This window comes from Anomaloglossus baeobatrachus, unplaced genomic scaffold (assembly GCF_048569485.1).
Source record: "Anomaloglossus baeobatrachus isolate aAnoBae1 unplaced genomic scaffold, aAnoBae1.hap1 Scaffold_452, whole genome shotgun sequence".
Taxonomy (NCBI): Eukaryota; Metazoa; Chordata; class Amphibia; order Anura; family Aromobatidae; genus Anomaloglossus; species Anomaloglossus baeobatrachus.
In genome coordinates, this window is record NW_027443859.1 from 163,355 (window position 1) to 181,906 (window position 18,552).

At 51.4% G+C, this 18,552-nt stretch overlaps 1 pseudogene; it reads left to right on the top strand.

Moving 5' to 3' along the window:
- Positions 1–18,552, top strand: part of LOC142280475 (germinal-center associated nuclear protein-like) — an 89,318-nt pseudogene that overhangs the window by 27,205 nt on the left and 43,561 nt on the right.

The following is an 18,552-nucleotide window of genomic DNA, read 5'->3' on the forward strand; positions in this document are numbered from 1 at the left end:
GAGGATTTGTTTCTCGGACTGCGCTGTTTTGCAAATCAGACACTCTTTGTCCTCAGTGGAGGGGCAGAGGAAAGGTGCCTCAGCCTCAAAATCCACAATTGGCCTTTGGATTAGATCAGCTATCCAAGAGGCCTACAGGGTCAGGGGCGCCAACCTCCCGGGAAGGGTGAAGGCTCATTCCACCCGAGTGGTGGGAGCTTCCTTGGCTTTTCGCCATCAAGCCTCGGCTGTTCAACTTTCCAAAGCCGCTACCTGGTCCAGCGTCCACACGTTTACCAGGTTCTACAGGGTGCATACGCAGGCCTCTGCGGATGCTGCCCTGGGGAAGACAGGTTCTGCAAGCGGCGGTGACTCACCTCTGACTTGGAAGGAATCGTCTCAGTTCTTTACTACCTTTTATAGTTAACGGTCAGTCTGTTGTTCTGACTTTACCAGTTGTTAAGGGTTTTTTCCCTCCCAGGGACTGCTTTGTGAAGTCCCATGGTCCTGTGTCTCTCAATAAGTCAAGAGAGAAAGGAAGGAAGATTTTTGTGTACTCACCGTAAAATCTTTTTCTCTGAGCCTTCATTGGGGAACACAGCACTTGCCTTGTTTTGGAATGGTAATTTCTTATTTCTTGAATAACTATAGCTACAGCTTCTCCTACTGCTTATGCACTAAACTGGCTTGGTTCCTGGTCAGTCACAGGGTGTACACTGCGGAGGAGGAGCTAACTTTTTTTTCTTATTAGTTTGCATGGTGTCTAGTGTCAACCTCCTGGCAACAGCAGCATACACCCATGGTCCTGTGTCCCCCAATGAAGGTTCAGAGAAAAATATTTTACGGTGAGTACACAAAAATCTTCTTTTTGAAATTGCCTAAATTGAATACATTTTTTCTTTTTTCTTCAGAGAAGTGCAACAGTTTCCAGAGTCTGTTCGCAACGCAGAAGAAGTGAAGTATGCCGTCCAAGTGTTCGCAGCGCTAAATAGCACTAACTTTGTCCGATTCTTCAAGCTTGTCCGTTCTGCATCTTACCTTAACAGCTGCATATTACATTGTTATTTCCCCCAGGTAATAGATTACTCTGGTCAAAGCTTAAACTTTTTAATTTGTTTCTGGGTGCAATTTAATGCTTTATCTGTGTCTCTCCCAGATACGAAGAGATGCATTGCGTGCCTTGAATGTAGCGTACACAGCCAGTTATCAGAGACCCACACTATTTCCTCTAGAAAACATGGTTCGTCTCCTCTCTTTCCATGATACTGAGGAAGCTATAGATTTTCTTGCATCCTATGGCTTAAGTGTTAGTGAAGGGTAAGTGTGTCTTAAGATTGGAAATCTCTGGAATATACAGTCTTAATTGTCTTTGATAATTAATGTTTGTTTTCTTTTTTTCTTGAAAGTTTTGTAGAGCTGAATCGTGCTGCATTTGTTGAGCCTTTGGTTCCTTTGCAGCCAAAGAGGAGCTCCTATATCAGTTCTAAGCGGCAAATGTCTATAGGGGAAATTGTGAATGGAGCTCCACTCCCACAGTTTTTTTTGCATATGCCGGTTTGCAGCTTTGATGCCCAGAATAAATATACTGGAAGTATCAGCAGTTATGAACCTGCAATACCAACAGGTAAGTAAAAAGGATGCCACCGGGAAAGTGTTTTCTTTTTTTTTCTTCTTATAACCAAGTTAAAAACCTAAAATAAAAACTAATTACTGAAATATTTAAATTACTATTTTCTCAAAACCACAAATATGCAAACTTATCGATATAACCGAGAACCACAGTAGATTTTATTTTTTCTGTAGTTGCTAATTAGATTAGAAAAATAGGAACTATATAGTTAAGTACAGATCATGATTGTCATACTATCAAATATTATAGGTGAGGAGGAGCACAGTACCCAAAATAGGTGCAGCAACAATGACACGGTAAACAAAGGTCTATCTGCCAATGTCCATAATATATGAATTAGCGGAGAATGATCAGTGCGCATATGATTGTAAAAGAACTACAATAACAATTAGTGTATTAGGAAAACAACATGCACAGAGAATAAGACATGGAATGACAGCTCTGCTTAATAGGATTTTTGTCAAAAAAATACTGCATAGATTATACATGATTAGTATTTTATGATGTGTTGTAAGGATCCATATGTACAGCCTCCTATAAATACCTTGTGACATGCAGATAGGCACAGATGAACCCAATGTGCGGTTCACCGCTATACTAGTTTCATCAGGAGATAAGTGTATAGAGTAAGTGTTATATATATATATATCTCCTGTAAAATAATTACTAAGGTGCATGTGAGCATTACACCTGGTACACAATGCAGGTTGTATAGAGCAACTAGAGATGTATTAGAAAAAGATGGCCGAAAGGGGCATGTTAGCATAAAATGCGGTGTGTCAGTCGCGATAGGTCAGGTGGTGTGTGGGCACAACATCGTTATGATGACACGACATGATGGAAGACCCGCATCCCGGCATCATCAGGGACCTGGGCAACGAAGGAACATGTGTGTGTCTCCACTCATATGACCACACGGTCACATGTATCCAGCCAAGACGAGCTTAGGGGCACTTTTCAATTACGGCACTACAGCGCATGCCCAATATGTGCCACCACCTGTTCAAAATATATACAGCATATCCAAATGACTGTATGGAAACCGCCGTAAAAATCACAATAGTAAATAGAATGTATAGATATAATGAAGACACAAGGAAATATATAAATACATCACTCGATAGAATTTTAAAGACATTATGATATAGTAAATCAGTGGGTTCTTTTCCCTCATCTTCTTTTCTTGTATCAGATGTCAATGCCTTAAGGGGTCTTTACACACAGCGACATCGCTAGCGATGTCACTCGTGAAAGCACCCGCCCCCGTCGTTTGTGCGTCACTGGCAAATCGCTTCCCGTGGCATACAAAATCGCTAGTACCCGTCACACATACTTACCTTCCTAGCGACGTTGCTGTGGCCGGCGAACAGCCCCTTTTCTAAGGGGGCGGTTCGTGCGGCGTCACAGCGACGTCTCACGGCAGGCGTCCAATCGAAGCGGAAGGGCGGAGAGCAGCCGCATGAAAGTCACGCCCACCTCATTGCCGGAGGACGCAGGTACGGTGGTGTTCGTCGTTCCTGGGGTGTCACACGTAGCGATGTGTGCTGCCTCAGGAACGACGAACAACCTGCGTCCAGCACCAGCAACGATATTTGGGAAATGGACGATGTGTCAACAATCAACGATTTGGTAAGTATTTTGCATCGTTAGCGGTCACTCGTATGTGTCACACACAACAACGTCGCTAACGAGTCTGGATGCGCGTCACGAATTCCGTGACCCCAACGACCTCTCGTTAGTAATGTCGTTGCGTGTAACGGGGCCTTTAGATGTAATATGGATATAATATTCAGCCATACTGATCAGGTATATCAGCAAATGAAGATTTTAAAGTGCTGCTTCATGCAAATCATAGGAGCTAGAATTAGATGGAACAAAAATTAGACTACTATGTTGCAAATATAAACATATTGTGGTGCACACAGGATTAAATTATATAAATGAAAAAGTAGATTAAAAAGGATTACAAATTTTTTCATATTTATAAATGGGGCTTGAAGCTCGCCGTCTCATTTAAGCCAGTAGGTGAGACTCTACATCGTGTCTCTTTCATGGGAACTGCTTTTTTCAAATTACCACTTCTAATGCAAACTCTAACTTTAGCTCTTGGCAATACTCAGAGAATGACTAGGAGACTTTCCTCTTCTCTTGGTGAACCCTCATGATCTTTGCTCCCATCAATCCACCTTTGTGAATTAATCTGGATGTTAAGGCCCCGTCACACTAAGCAACATCGCTAGCAACATCGCTGGTAACGAACAACTTTTGTGATGTTGCTAGCGATGTCGCTGTGTGTGACATCCAGCAACAACCTGGCCCCTGCTGTGAGGTCGTTGGTTGTTGCTGAATGTCCTGGGCCATTTTTTAGTTGTTGCTGTCCTGCTGTGAAGCACAGATCGCTGTGTGTGACAGCGAGACAGCAACAACTAAATGTGCAGGAGCAGGAGCCGGCTTCTGCGGAGGCTGGTAACCACAGTAAACATCGGGTAACCAAGAAGCCCTGTCCTTGGTTACCCGATATTTACCTTCGATACCAGCCTCCACCGCTCTCACTGTCAGTGCCGGCTCCTGCTCTGTGCACATTTAGCTGCAGCACACATCGGGTAATTAACCCCATGTGTGCTGTAACTAGGAGAGCAGGGAGCCAGCACTAAGCATTGTGTGCTGCTCCCTGCTCTGTGCACATTTAGATGCAGCACACATCGGGTAATTAACCCCATGTGTGCTGTAACTAGGAGAGCAGGGAGCCAGCACTAAGCATTGTGTGCTGCTCCCTGCTCTGTGCACATTTAGATGCAGCACACATCGGGTAATTAACCCCATGTGTGCTGTAACTAGGAGAGCAGGGAGCCAGCGCTAAGCATTGTGCGCTGCTCCCTGCTCTGTGCACCTGTAGCTGCAGCACACATCGGGTAATTAACCCGATGTGTGCTGTAACTAGGAGAGCAGGGAGCCAGCGCTCAGTGTGCGCTGCTCCCTGCTCTCTGCACGTGTAGCTCCGTGCGGTGGTAACCAAGGTAAATATCGGGTTGGTTACCCGATATTTACCTTAGTTACCAAGCGCAGCATCTTCCACGCGGCGCTGGGGGCTGGTCACTGGTGAGCTCACCAGCAACTCGTGTAGCCACGCTCCAGCGATCCCTGCCAGGTCAGGTTGCTGGTGGGATCGCTGGAGCGTCGCAGTGTGACATCTCACCAGCAACCTCCTAGCAACTTACCAGCGATCCCTATCGTTGTTGGGATCGCTGGTAAGTTGCTTAGTGTGACGGTACCTTTAGACTTGTCCTATTTTCCAGAGATCTCCATTGTTGATTTACCCAGCTTTGCTTCAAGGCTAGTCTTTTTATCATTGATAGGGGCTAACCTCCAAAAATAGTCTCTCCGTTTGTGGAGCATTGTTCTCCCATCACACCTCTCGGTCTCCCGGAACTGGGAGCTCCCTTTATTATATTTTTTTTTAGCTCTCACACTTGTTCATTCTATTGCTTAAAGGGAACCTGTCATCAGAAATTTAGCTTGAAACCTAAAAGTTTCCCCCTCTGCAGCTCCTGGGCTGCATTCTTGCAATGTTCCTGTTGTTTATGTGCCCCCTTTCTGACCAAAATAAAGACTTTATAAAGTGGTACCTTTTTGTATTCAAATCTTGATAATGGTACACGGGGGCGGGCTCTCTGGTGGCCGTTAGTCTGCCTCCTGTCGGTTTAGGCCGTCCCCATCGCTCCATTCCATACTTCAGGGTGCCCGCCCTTTCCCCTCTGCCTCCAGCGTTCTGCGCAGAACTTTCCAACGTCGGGTCATCTGGCCAGCGCTTGCGCAGAACGCTGGAGGCAGAGGGGAGAGCGTGGCCACGAGATAATGGGTGGGCACTTGCAATGCAATCACAGCGCCGCCCATAACCTCGTGCCTGCGCACACGTCACCAGCGGTCCTCGCATGCGCGGCACCTCGGGCGCAGTGGGCGGCGTCCTGAAGTATGGAATGGAGCGATGAGGACGGCCTAAAGCGACTTTGAGGCAGACTAATGGCCACCAGAGAGCCCTCCCCCGTGTACCATTATCACGATTTGAATACAAAAAGGTACCACTTTATAAAGTCTTTATTTTGGTCAGAAAGGGGGCACATAAACAACAGGAACCTTGCTAGAATGCAGCCCAGGAGCTGCAGAGGGGGAAGCTTTTAGGTTTCAAGCTAAATTTCTGATGACAGGTTCCCTTTAAGTGTTAGTGATCACCCAGTGTTGCGAGCCACCATGCCCTTGGTGATCTGCACGGTCAAGTTTTTTGGTAATACTCACTTTCTGGGACATTTGATCTATGATGCCCCATGGTGCGGTATCCTCCAGTGCTATTAGCGAGAAAATCCAGTTTTTGTAAATGATTTTCTTGTTACTTACATTGCAGGACACAGATCCCACACTATTTTTATTTCCACTTTTCCATTGTCCGTTCTAGTTGCCTATGGGCATTGTTCTCTTTCCTGAGTTCTGGTTCCTGGTTGTTTAGATTTGTTTATTTTTTTTCTTTCATTTCTTATTGCTTTTGGCTGCCTTGTGCCTGAGGAGAGGGCATAGCCCTCCAGGCAAAGGCCAAAGCTTTTTTCTACCTAGTGTTGACCTCCTAGTGGTAGTGCCTATTGGTGCAGTCTCCTCTAGAAAGGGACTTTATGGCACATCTAATAACATACAAATTAATTGGATTTTTATATGTAGATTTTCCGTGACTCCTGATTTTAGTTTCGATCTTCATTAACTTGCTTGTATATCAACAGAAAAACCTGCTCTTGAAGAAACGAAACGTCCTGCTGTACTTCCAATGCCTGATGCCAAGGAGTCCAGTTCTGTGCCTGCTCAAGCTGTGTTTCAGCCCATCCTGCCCCCTGAGCCACCACCATCTCCTCCCAAGCCAAAATTCAGTGAAGAGGTACTACAAAATACCATCCTATACTGGTGTTAAGATAATTTCACATTTGTAACATGGCGGATTAGGAAGTCAGAAAAATGTGGTCTTGTATAGGCAACCCTTCTTTCAAAAGAAATTTGATGGCTCCAAATATTTATTTAACACCACATTCACACAAATCTGAGATTTCTTGGGCCTTTCGCAACCACCAATTACCGACATTACTGCATCCGTGTGCAGCTCCATTTGCTTGGAACCAATAAATATTCATTTTGACTATGTGCTTATACACCTAAACAGAGATTCTTTTGTTTTATGCAGGATGTGGCTTATGTCCTGGACGATGTTTTGGAGGATGCCATGAAAGAATTGAGTGCTCCTGTCATCCAAAGTGTGTCAGAATACATCTCAGCTGCACTTGGGTATATCTATTTCTTCTCCTTAATGCTTTATAGGGTATCTCTCAGGAGCACGCAAAGGAACATTAGCACATTTTGTTTACTAGATGATATTGTCAAATACATTCTAAATAGAGTATAAAAATGCCTTAAAAGTCTGATTGGTTGTCTTTTACAATCAGGATGCAACCCTTATTTCTCTCTCACCTTATTGGGGGACACAGGACCATGGGTATATGCTGCTGATACCAGGAGGTTGACACTAGGCAAACTTAAGAAAAAAAGTTAGCTCCTCCTCCGCAGTATATACCCTGTGACTGACCAGGAAGTAAGCCAGTTTTTTGCTTAGTGTCCTAGGAGGTGGACATGGGCCTCTTTTCAGGCCCTTTTGACTTTTACGTTTTTTTCCCAGTTCGGGCGCGTTTTTTAGCCCACTAACCTCTTTTCTGTTCTATTCTCACAGATGGGCGACAGGGTGTGCCACACTCCTGCTCTCCCACTAAAGAGGGTCACAGGGTGGCTCCGCCGCCAGGTCTCCCCTCTTCCTAAATTACCGGACGATGACTCTCTGCGTTACCCTGGTGCTCAGAGCCCCCCATATTTACGTCCTCCCAGGCTCCCCCTTGTCACGATTCTAGACAAGCGGCACCGAGAGTGGCGACATTCGGCAGTTCCAAGACCCGGATCAAGCCTGCCGTCTGCCTATTTGCTGCATGATGCGATGCAGCTGAGCTGAAGTCTGCGTACCTCCAGGTTCTTACCCAGCTGGCGCGGCTTCCAACGGATGCTCTGGACGAAGGTAGGGAACATCATCTCCAGGCAAGTCCTGTTCAGCTTGGAGCGGCGGGGAGAGGGTCTCTCTGCTTCAGCTGCTCTGTATGAAGCCCCGCCCCCGCAAGGTGGGGGCCGCTCCATCTCTGCATAACGCTGGGAGCCTCGTGCATACAGGCAGATATCCCGCCCCCACAAAGGTGAGGGCTCTATCTGCTCCTCACAGCTCTGCAGGAGGATATCAGCACAGGCTGTTTTCCGGCTCTGAAACCCTCAGGCTGCTGATACGCCCACGACAGTAGCGCCATCCTAGGGGAAGCGACATTCTGCCCGGGGGACACAGCCAGCAGCTTTCTGCTTCAGGGTCTGGACTGGGTAAGCTCTACTTGCTCAGGAGGCTTGGTGCTGCGGGTTCGAACTATTTACTGGAATAATACTGAAGGGTAGCCCTTGTCCGCACTAGGAGACTCTATAACTTCCATAGAAGTTAAAGAGAGCTAGCAGATTACTGCATCGCTTTGCATTATGTCTAATTCAAAAGCCCGGGAGACCCACACTCCCCTTATAGTGCGTTACTTAGGTTGCACGTCCTGCAATCAGAATCCCCCATCCCCCCACCTGTGTCAGGACTGCGATGCCCCAGTCGTGGTGACATCCCAGGATTCCCCCGTGGATGAGGACTCTTGCGTCCCCCACAAGTGGGCTTCCTTTCTCTCACAATCGGTAGCTGACCTAACCAAAGTCTCCCAGTCCCTGGTTTCGTTCTTACAGCACCTACCAGCTCTCCAACCTCCCTCGGGGAACCAGGACGACCCTGCTCCTCAGGCTACCTCGGAGGACCAGAACGACCCTGCACCCCAGGCTCAGGATAGGGTCCCCACCAGGATCCAGAAGAAATCCTCTAAACGGGTCTACACATGCAGCCCATCCACATCACACGATGACTCCCGAGTCCGATTCTGCGTCAGAGTCTGCCTACAATGATATGTCTCCAGAGTCGAACTCCGACTTGGACCTGGACGCGGAGCAGGCATCCGATATCCGGGAGATGGTTGACAGTTTAGTCTCGGATGTTCACCAGACTCTATCGGTAGAAGAAGATACGCCTGCGGCGGTTTCAAAAACAGTTTGCTTAAAAATCCTAAGTGAGTCCCAAGATATTTTTCTAATAATTCTAACTTTACCGCCATTCTGGTCAAGCAGAGAGCTCACCCAGAAAAAACGATTTTCTGGAAAATGACGTCTCTCCCTTTCTTTATCGTTCCTTTGGGAGACCCAGACCATGGGTGTTTAGCTTCTGCCTCCGGAGGACACACAAAGTACTACACTTAAAAGTGTAGCTCCTCCCTCTGAGCTTATACACCCCCTGGTAGCCAGTCCTAGCCAGTTTATCGCTTTGTGTTCAGGAGGTCATACATCCACACATGCATTCTCATCTGATTGTTTGACTTTTGGAAAGAGTTTGAAGAAAAGCGGGTCCATGTCTGGACTCCCGGCATGTCCCTTCTCACCCCACTGTGTCGGCGGTGTTGTTAAGGTTGATTTACAAGGCTGAAGCCTTACATGCCGCGCTCCTTCACCATCCCTTCTGGGCTCTGGCTTGAAGTGGGAGCCAGCACGGTCTCCATGCCTGGCAGGAGTCAGGTCTCCATCCACAGCCCCTTGAGGATTCTGTTGGACCGAACCACTCATCCCCAGGGACATGGCCCTGCGTCTCAGCAGCTAAGTACCTGAGACGTTTATGTTGGGGGTCCCGGTTCTTTATTGTAAGGGGAGAGTATGCTGTATGTGATTGTTTTTAACTTTTCCGGCGGGTTCTCCAGCTTTTGCCTGAGAACCGCGCCGATGGTGCCTGCTTGTCGGCCTCGCCGCTTAAATTTAGGCCCCGGCTTCGCCGGAGGCCTAGTTTAGTTTTCCTGCCCTCGCATGTCACTCATGCAGAGGGACAGGTTCGGCTCCTCCCGGCGGCCGTTCTACACAGGGGAGGAACACTCCCCACTGCTGGGGCGTCCCTCCTTCCCGGCAGGTCTCTATAGCCCTCCAGTTCCCGCTCTTTTATAGGAACGCCCCTAGTCCCGCCCCCTCCATTTCTCAGGCAGAGTTCACTCTGCTCTGGGACATCCTGCATTCTGCATCTCTGCTGAGGTGCTGCGCTCTGGGGGACCGGGTTTCGGGATCTGGAGGGCACACAACACCGCGCTCAGCGGTCTTGTAAGCCACAGCCGGTCTCCGGTTGTGGACCTCTGTATATTCTCCCTGGAGTTCATTCTCTGCAAAGCCCCCACTCCAGCAGCATGTCTCACACAAGGAGCAAGGCTCCGAAGCTTTATTCTGCATGCACTGCATGTAAGCTCCTGCTGCCTGAGCCGAGCATTTATCGACACTGTGATGGTTGCTCTAACTTGGTGCCACAGCCTGGAGTCTCACCCCCTGTGGTCTCTCAGGCTGCTGCTGCACCTGTGATTGAACCCCCGGCCTGGGTAGAGTCCTTTTCTAGGTCCATATCCCAGTCATTTGCTGAGTCCATGGGACTTTTGTCCAGGACTTTGATGAATATGCATCAGGCCCCCTCTCAGGGTGCCTCTAATACTCTTGACAGAGGACTCCTATCCTCTGACCTCCGTCCATCAGAGCTCACGGAGGATTCATCATCTGATCCCAGACCTTGTCCTTCTAAGAGAAGGCGCAGGGTTTCCTCCCCCTCCCCATCCCACGGCTCTGTCTCAAGCGCTGACTCTCAAGATGAGGAGGATGCTCTCACTGGGGGCTCGGAGGCTATGTATCCCATCGATTTCTCTGAGGGTGACTCAGATCTTAGTGATTTGATTGCTTCTATTAATTCTGTGCTGGATCTCAATCCGCCAGTATCAGAGGAGCAACTCTCTTTGGCAGAAAAACATCAGTTTACCTCGCCTAAGAGAGTGAAGAGTGTGTTCTTTAACCACTCCAGTTTTCAGACCGCTGTGACCAAACCCAGGGCCTGCCCTGACAAACGCTTTCCAAAGCGTGGTTCTCATGACCGGTTTCCATTTCCACCTGAGGTGGTCAAGGAGTGGTCTCACTCCCCAAAGGTAGACCCTCCGGTGTCTAGGCTATCAGCCCGGACCGTTGTGTCGGTGGCTGACGGCACCTCACTTAAGGATTCCACTGACCGTCAGATTGACCTTCTGGCCAAATCTGTGTACGAAGCTGCGGGGGCCGTGTTTTCCCCGATTTTTGCAGCAGTGTGGGCTCTCAAAGCCATCTCTGCTTCTCTAGAGGAGATGCATTCCCTCACCAGGGAATCTATGCCTGAGATGGTTACCTTAACTGCTCAGGCTTCAGCCTTTTCATCTTATGCCATGTCTGCCATGCTAGAGGCTGCTCACCGCACTGCGGTGGCTTCAGCTAATTCTCTTATCCGCAGGATTTTGTGGCTTCGAGAGTGGAAGGCAGATGCTTCGTCCAAGAAGTTTCTTGCTGGGCTCCCTTTTGCTGGTTCACGGCTGTTTGGTGAACAGCTGGATGAAATCATTAAAGAAGCTACTGGCGGGAGGAGTACTTCCATGCCACAAACTAAGACCAGGAAACTTGCCCAGGGTAGGAATCAATCGAGGTTTCGTTCCTTTCGTTCCTCCAACTGGTCATCCTCTAAGCCTTCCGCCTCGTCCGCTAACTCAGCCAAGGATCAGAAATCCAACTGGCGCCCAAAAGCGCGTCCGCAGAAGACCGCAGGAGGTTCTGCCACTAAGGCAGCTTCCTCATGACTCTCGGCCCGCTCCAGCCACGTCCTTAGTCGGTGGCAGGCTCACCCACTTTGGCGACGCTTGGTTAAAGCAGGTCTCCGATCAGTGGATGAGAGACATCATATCTCACGGCTACAGGATAGAATTCTCTTCCAGCCCTCCAAACAGATTTTTTCTCTCAACTCCCCCCTGCTCCAAGGCCGCCGCCTTCTCGCCGGCCGTGGCGTCCTTGCAGGCAAACGGAGTGATTGTCCCAGTTCCCGCTCAGGGACGGTTCAGAGGTTTTTACTCAAATCTCTTCCTAGTTCCAAAAAAGGACGGTACCTTCCGGCCCATCCTGGATCTCAAGCTTCTCAACAAGCTTGTCCGGGTGCGGCATTTTCGCATGGAGTCTCTGCGATCAGTCATTGCCTCTATGACCCAAGGGGAGTTCCTGGCGTCCATCGACATCAGAGATGCCTATCTACATGTGCCAATCGCAGTGTCACATCAGCGTTGGTTACGTTTTGCGATAGGAGAGGATCATTTCCAATTCGTGGCTCTCCACTTCGGGTTAGCCACGGCCCCTCGGGTATTCACCAAGGTCATGGCGGCAGTGATTGCGGTCCTGAACCTCCAGGGGTTAGCAGTGCTTCCTTATCTGGACAACCTTCTGGTCAAGGGTCCATCCAGCGCAGACTGTCAGCGGAGTGTTTCGCTCACTCTCGCCACCCTAGCCCAATTCGGGTGGATTGTCAATCATCCCAAATCCACTCTGACTCCGACCCAGAGTCTCACGTACCTAGGGATGCAGTTCCAGACTTTGCCGGCACTTGTGAAATTGCCCTTAATCAAACAGCAGTCTCTCCGGCTAGCGGTGCGCTCTCTCCTGAGGCCCCGCCGTTATTCCCTCAGGCGCCTGATGCAGGTGCTGGGTCAAATGGTGGCTTCCATGGAGGCGGTTCCCTTTGCCCAGTTCCATCTGCGTCCTCTGCAGCTGGACATTCTCCGCTGTTGGGACAAGCGGCCTTCCTCCTTACAGAGGTTACTGGCTCTGTCGCCACGGACCAGGAGCTCTCTTCAGTGGTGGCTTCGACCCCTCTCCCTGTCTCAAGGGCGCTCCTTCCTGGCTCCGTCCTGGGTGATTCTCACCACGGATGCCAGCCTATCCGGCTGGGGAGCGGTACATCTCCACCACAGAGCTCAGGGCACTTGGACTCTGTCCGAGTCAGCCCTTTCAATCAATGTGCTGGAAACCAGAGCTGTGCTTCTAGCTCTCCTAGCCTTTCACCACCTGTTGGCGGGCAGGCACATTCGAGTCCAGTCAGACAACGCGACAGCGGTTGCCTACATCAATCACCAAGGCGGGACACTCAGCCGCCTGGCAATGTTGGAGGTCCAACGCATTCTTCAATGGGCGGAGGGCTCCAAGTCCACCATATCCGCAGTCCACATCCCTGGCATAGAAAACTGGGAGGCAGATTATCTCAGCCGTCAATCCGTGAACGGTGGCGAGTGGTCTCTGCACCCGCAGTGTTTCAGTCAATCTGCCGCAAGTGGGGCACTCCGGACGTGGACCTAATGGCATCCCGTCACAACAACAAGGTTCCGGTTTACGTGGCTCGCTCCCACGATCCTCAGGCCTTCGCCGCGGACGCTCTGGTTCAAGACTGGTCCCAGTTTCGTCTGTCCTATGTGTTTCCCCCTCTAGCTCTCTTGCCCAGAGTCCTGCGCAAGATCAGAATGGAGGGCCGTCGAGTCATCCTCATTGCACCGGACTGGCCCAGGCGAGCTTGGTATCCGGACCTGCTCCAACTGTCCGTGGAGATGCCGTGGCATCTTCCGGACCGTCCAGACCTGCTCTCGCAAGGTCCGTTTTTCCGCCCAAATTCTGCGGCACTCAAATTGACGGCGTGGCTTTTGAGTCCTGGATTTTGACGGCTTCTGGTATTCCTCCTGAAGTCATCTCCACTATGACTCGGGCCCGTAAGTCTTCCTCCGTCAAGATCTATCACAGGACTTGGAAAATTTTCCTGTCCTGGTATCGCTCTTCCGGCCATTCTCCTTGGCCATTTTCGTTGCCGACCCTTCTGTCTTTTTTACAGTCCGGTCTGCAGCTAGGACTGTCCCTCAACTCTCTCAAGGGACAAGTCTCAGCTCTATCAGTGCTGTTCCAGCGGCGTCTCGCCCGGCTGGCTCAGATCCGCACCTTCATGCAAGGTGCGTCTCACATCATTCCGCCTTATCGGCGGCCCTTGGATCCCTGGGACCTTAACTTGGTCCTCACGGTATTGCAGAAACCCCCTTTGAGCCTCTTAGGGAGGTTTCTTTGTATCGTCTTTCTCAAAAGGTGGCCTTTCTAGTTGCCATAACTTCTCTCAGGAGAGTCTCTGATTTGGCTGCACTCTCCTCGGAGTCACCTTTTTTGGTTTTTCACCAAGACAAGGTAGTTCTCCGTCCGACCCCGGACTTTCTTCCTAAGGTGGTCTCTCCCTTCCACCTTAACCAGGATATTTCCTTGCCTTCCTTCTGTCCGGCCCCTGTTCATCGCTTTGAGAAAGCGCTGCATACTCTGGATCTGGTGCGTGCTCTCCGGATTTATGTGGCTCGCACCGCTGCGCTTAGGCGGTGCACCTCTCTTTCTTTGTCGCTCCATTGGGAGACCCAGACAATTGGGTGTATAGCTTCTGCCTCCGGAGGCCACACAAAGTATTACACTTTAAAAAGTGTAACCCCTCCCCTCTGCCTATACACCCTCCCGTGGATCACGGGCTCCTCAGTTTTATGCTTTGTGTGGAAGGAGGCACACATCCACTCATGCATTCTCATATTAGTTATGTCGGTTGGAAGAAAAGAGGGCCCCCACGGGGCCCCCGGCATGTTCCCTTCTCACCCCACTACGTCGGCGGTGTTGTTAAGGTTGAGGTACCCATTGCGGGTACAAAGAACGGAGCCTCATGCCGTCTCCTTCACCATCCCTTAGCGGCTCTGGGAGAAGTGGGATCCTGAGCGGTCATCCATTTACTGGGACCGTGCTCCCTCCGCAGCCCCTGTGGGAATCTGCCGGACCGGAGTCTAGTCAACCTCAGGGACCGGGCCCTGCATCTCAAAGGTACTCTGTATCCCCATAGGGGACTGTGCAGGAGCGCACCTTCTTCCCGGACGCTGCGGCAGCTGCTGAATTGTGAAGGCCGGAGGACTTCCGCGCCGACCGTGCCTGCTTGTCGGGCGCGGTCTCAAATTTAGTCCCCGGCTTCATCGCGGCCTAGTCGCAAAAATCCCGCCCCCGGGCCTGCCTGTCAGGGGTAAGGGCGGGACTGCCGACCTGACGTCGGATGTGAGGGCTGGAGCATCCTGCATGTTTCCTCCCCCCTCACTGATCACTGTTGGGACCCCAGATTTCCGCACTTTCCTGGCGCCGCCCACGGCTCCACTCCTCCCCTGAGAGCTCCGGCAGCCATTTTTTGGCATTCTGCCGGTGGAGGATTCTCTGTGAAGAACTCTGCAGCTCCGGGGGACCTAAGGCAGGGAATCTGGAGGACACACACACTCCGCTTGTTAGCGGTCGGTAAGCCACACCGGTCACCCGGTGCTGGTTCCCCTAGGGTGCCGGAATAGATACGTATTTATATATATATATATTTCTGTTCGGTCGGGCTGTTTACCCTTTATTGCCCATATACCCTCAGTGATCATTCTCATAGGAGATAACAGCATGTCGTCCACAAGGAGCAAAGCTGTTAAGGCACAGGGTTTTTTTTGCGGCCTGTACCTCTTGTGGGGCTATGTTACCTGCGGGTGCCACCTACCCTCACTGTGAGCAATGCTCGACCCCTGTTTCGCTTGCTCAGCCGGAGCCTCGGTCACTAGTGGGCCCCTCTTCTCAGGTAGACCCCCCTGCTCCCCCTGGCCAGGCGGCAGGGACAGAGTTCGCCTCTTTTGCTGAGAAACTCTCTGAGTCTCTGACACAATCCATGGCTCAGTCTAAGGACAAATGGTCTGCCAAGCTGCTAGAAGCTTTGCAGTCCAGACCGGTCCTTACACAGGCCCCGGCCCCTGTTGGATCGGCGCCTCCGGGCCCCTCTCGGTCCGCCCCGCAGCGCGCTCCCAGGTTGGGCCCTAGGTCTCACGTGGAGGACTCCTGCCCGGACCACAGTCCTAGACAGGCTAAACAAGCTCGCTGGGAATCTTCCCCGACTTCTTCACGCTGCTCGGGTTCCCAGCTCGAGGACTCTCTGGAGGACGAGGCGGACGTCGCAGCTCAGGGCTCTGACCCTGACGTCGCCCTTAACCTTGATACACCTGAAGGGGACGCCTTAGTGAATGATCTTATCTCGTCCATCAACCAGGTGTTGGATCTCTCTCCCCCGCCTCCTCCTGTAGAGGAGTCGGCGTCTCAGCAGGAGAAACACCAGTTTAGGTTTCCCAAACGTACACGTAGTGCGTTTTTCGATCACTCTAACTTCAGAGACGCTGTCCAGAAGCCCAGAGCGGTTCCGGACAAGCGCTTTACTAAGCGCCTCACTGACACGCATTACCCCTTCCCCTCGGAAGTCATTAAGGGTTGGGCTCAATGTCCCAAGGTGGATCCTCCAGTCTCTAGATTGGCGGCTAGATCCGTGGTATCGGTGGCAGATGGCTCATCGCTAAAAGATGCCACGGACAGGCAGAGCTCCTGGTGAAGTCCATCTATGAGGCCACGGGCGCGTCTTTTGCCCCGGCCTTTGCAGCCGTGTGGGCACTCCAAGCTATCTCAGCTTGTCTGGCTGAGATTAATGCTGTCACACGCAATTCTGCTCCGCAAGTTGCGTCTTTGACTTCTCAAGCGTCAGCTTTTTCTTCCTACGCCATGAACGCAGTCCTAGACTCTGCTAGCCGTACAGCTGTGGCATCCGCTAACTCTGTGGCAGTCCGTAGGGCCATGTGGCTGCGCGAATGGAAGGCAGACTCTGCCTCCAAGAGGTTCTTAACCGGTTTGCCGTTTTCTGGCGACCGCTTGTTTGGCGAACGATTGGATGAGATTATTAAAGAATCCAAGGGAAAGGACTCCTCCTTACCCCAGTCCAAACCTAAGAGACCTCAGCAACGGAAAATACAATCGAGGTTTCGGTCCTTTCGGCCCTCCGCCAAGCCCCAATCCTCTTCGTCCAGCAGGCCGGAAAAAGGCCAGAGGAACTCCTATGCGTGGCGGTCCAAGTCACGCCCCCAAAAGGCCGCAGGAGGCACTGCCTCCAAGACGGCCTCCTCATGACTCTCGGCCTCCCCTAGCCGCATCCTCGGTCGGTGGCAGGCTCTCCCACTTTGGAGACGCCTGGTGGCCACATGTTCAAGACCGATGGGTGAGAGACATTCTGTCTCACGGTTACAGGATAGAGTTCAGCTCTCGTCCTGCGGCTCGTTTCTTCAGAACCTCCCCGCCCCCCTCCCAGGCCGATGCGCTTTTTCAGGCAGTGGACGCTCTGAAGACAGAAGGAGTTGTGATCCCCGTTCCCCTTCAGGAACGTGGTCGCGGCTTTTACTCCAACTTGTTCGTGGTGCCAAAAAAGGACGGATCATTCCGTCCCGTTCTGGACCTCAAGCTACTCAACAGATATGTGAGAACCAGACGGTTTCAGATGGAATCTCTCCGCTCGGTCATTGCCTCGATGTCACAAGGAGACTTCCTAGCATCGATCGACATCAAGGATGCTTATCTCCACGTGCCGATCGCTCCCGAACATCAACGCTTCTTGCGTTTTGCCATCGGGGACGAACACCTTCAGTTCGTGGCATTGCCTTTCGGCTTGGCAACAGCCCCACGGGTTTTCACCAAAGTCATGGCATCCGTTGTGGCGGTCCTACACTCTCAGGGCCACTCGGTGATTCCCTACTTAGACGATCTCCTAGTCAGGGCCCCTTCTCGGGTGGCGTGTCAACACAGCCTTACCGTCGCTCTGGCGACTCTCCAGCAGTTCGGGTGGATCATCAACTTCCCGAAATCCAAGTTGACACCGACCCAATCACTGACTTACCTCGGGATGGAGTTTCATACACAGTCAGCGGTAATCAAGCTACCGCGGGACAAACAGCTTTCTCTGCAGGCAGGGGTTCAATCACTTCTTCGGGGTCAGTCACACCCCTTAAGGCGCCTCATGCACTTCCTGGGGAAGATGGTGGCAGCAATGGAGGCAGTGCCGTTTGCGCAATTCCATCTGCGGCCACTCCAATGGGACATTCTCCGCAAATGGGACAGGAGGTCGGCTTCCCTCGACAGGAACGTCTCTCTTTCCCTTGCAACCAAGACGTCACTTCAGTGGTGGCTCCTTCCCAATTCTCTATCGCAGGGAAAATCCTTCCTACCCCCAACTTGGGCTGTGGTCACCACGGACGCGAGCCTGTCAGGGTGGGGAGCGGTTTTTCTCCACCACAGGGCTCAGGGAACCTGGACTCCGATCGAGTCTTCCCTTCAGATCAATGTTCTGGAGATAAGGGCAGTGTATCTAGCCCTATTGGCTTTCCATCAGTGGCTGGAGGGCAGGCAGATCCGTATCCAGTCGGACAACGCCACTGCCGTCGCATACATCAACCACCAAGGCGGCACTCGCAGTCGTCAAGCCTTCCAGGAAGTCCGGCGGATTCTGCAGTGGGTGGAAGCCACAGCCTCCACCATCTCCGCAGTTCACATCCCGGGCGTAGAAAACTGGGAAGCAGATTTTCTCAGTCGTCAGGGCATGGATGCGGGGGAATGGTCTCTGCACCCAGAAGTGTTTCGAGAGATCTGTCACCGCTGGGGAACGCCGGACGTCGATCTCATGGCGTCACGGCACAACAACAAAGTCCCGGCATTCATGGCACGGTCTCAGGATCACAGAGCTCTGGCGGCGGACGCGTTAGTTCAGGATTGGTCGCAGTTTCGACTGCCTTATGTGTTTCCTCCTCTGGCGATGCTGCCCAGAGTGTTACGCAAGATCAGGTCCGACTGCCGTCGCGCCATTCTCGTCGCTCCAGACTGGCCGAGGCGGTCGTGGTACCCGGATCTGTGGCATCTCACGGTGGGTCAACCGTGGGCGCTTCCAGACCGCCCAGACTTGTTGTCTCAAGGCCCGTTTTTCCATCTGAATTCCGTGGCCCTCAACCTGACTGTGTGGCCATTGAGTCCTGGCTCCTAGCGTCTTCGGGGTTATCTCAGGATGT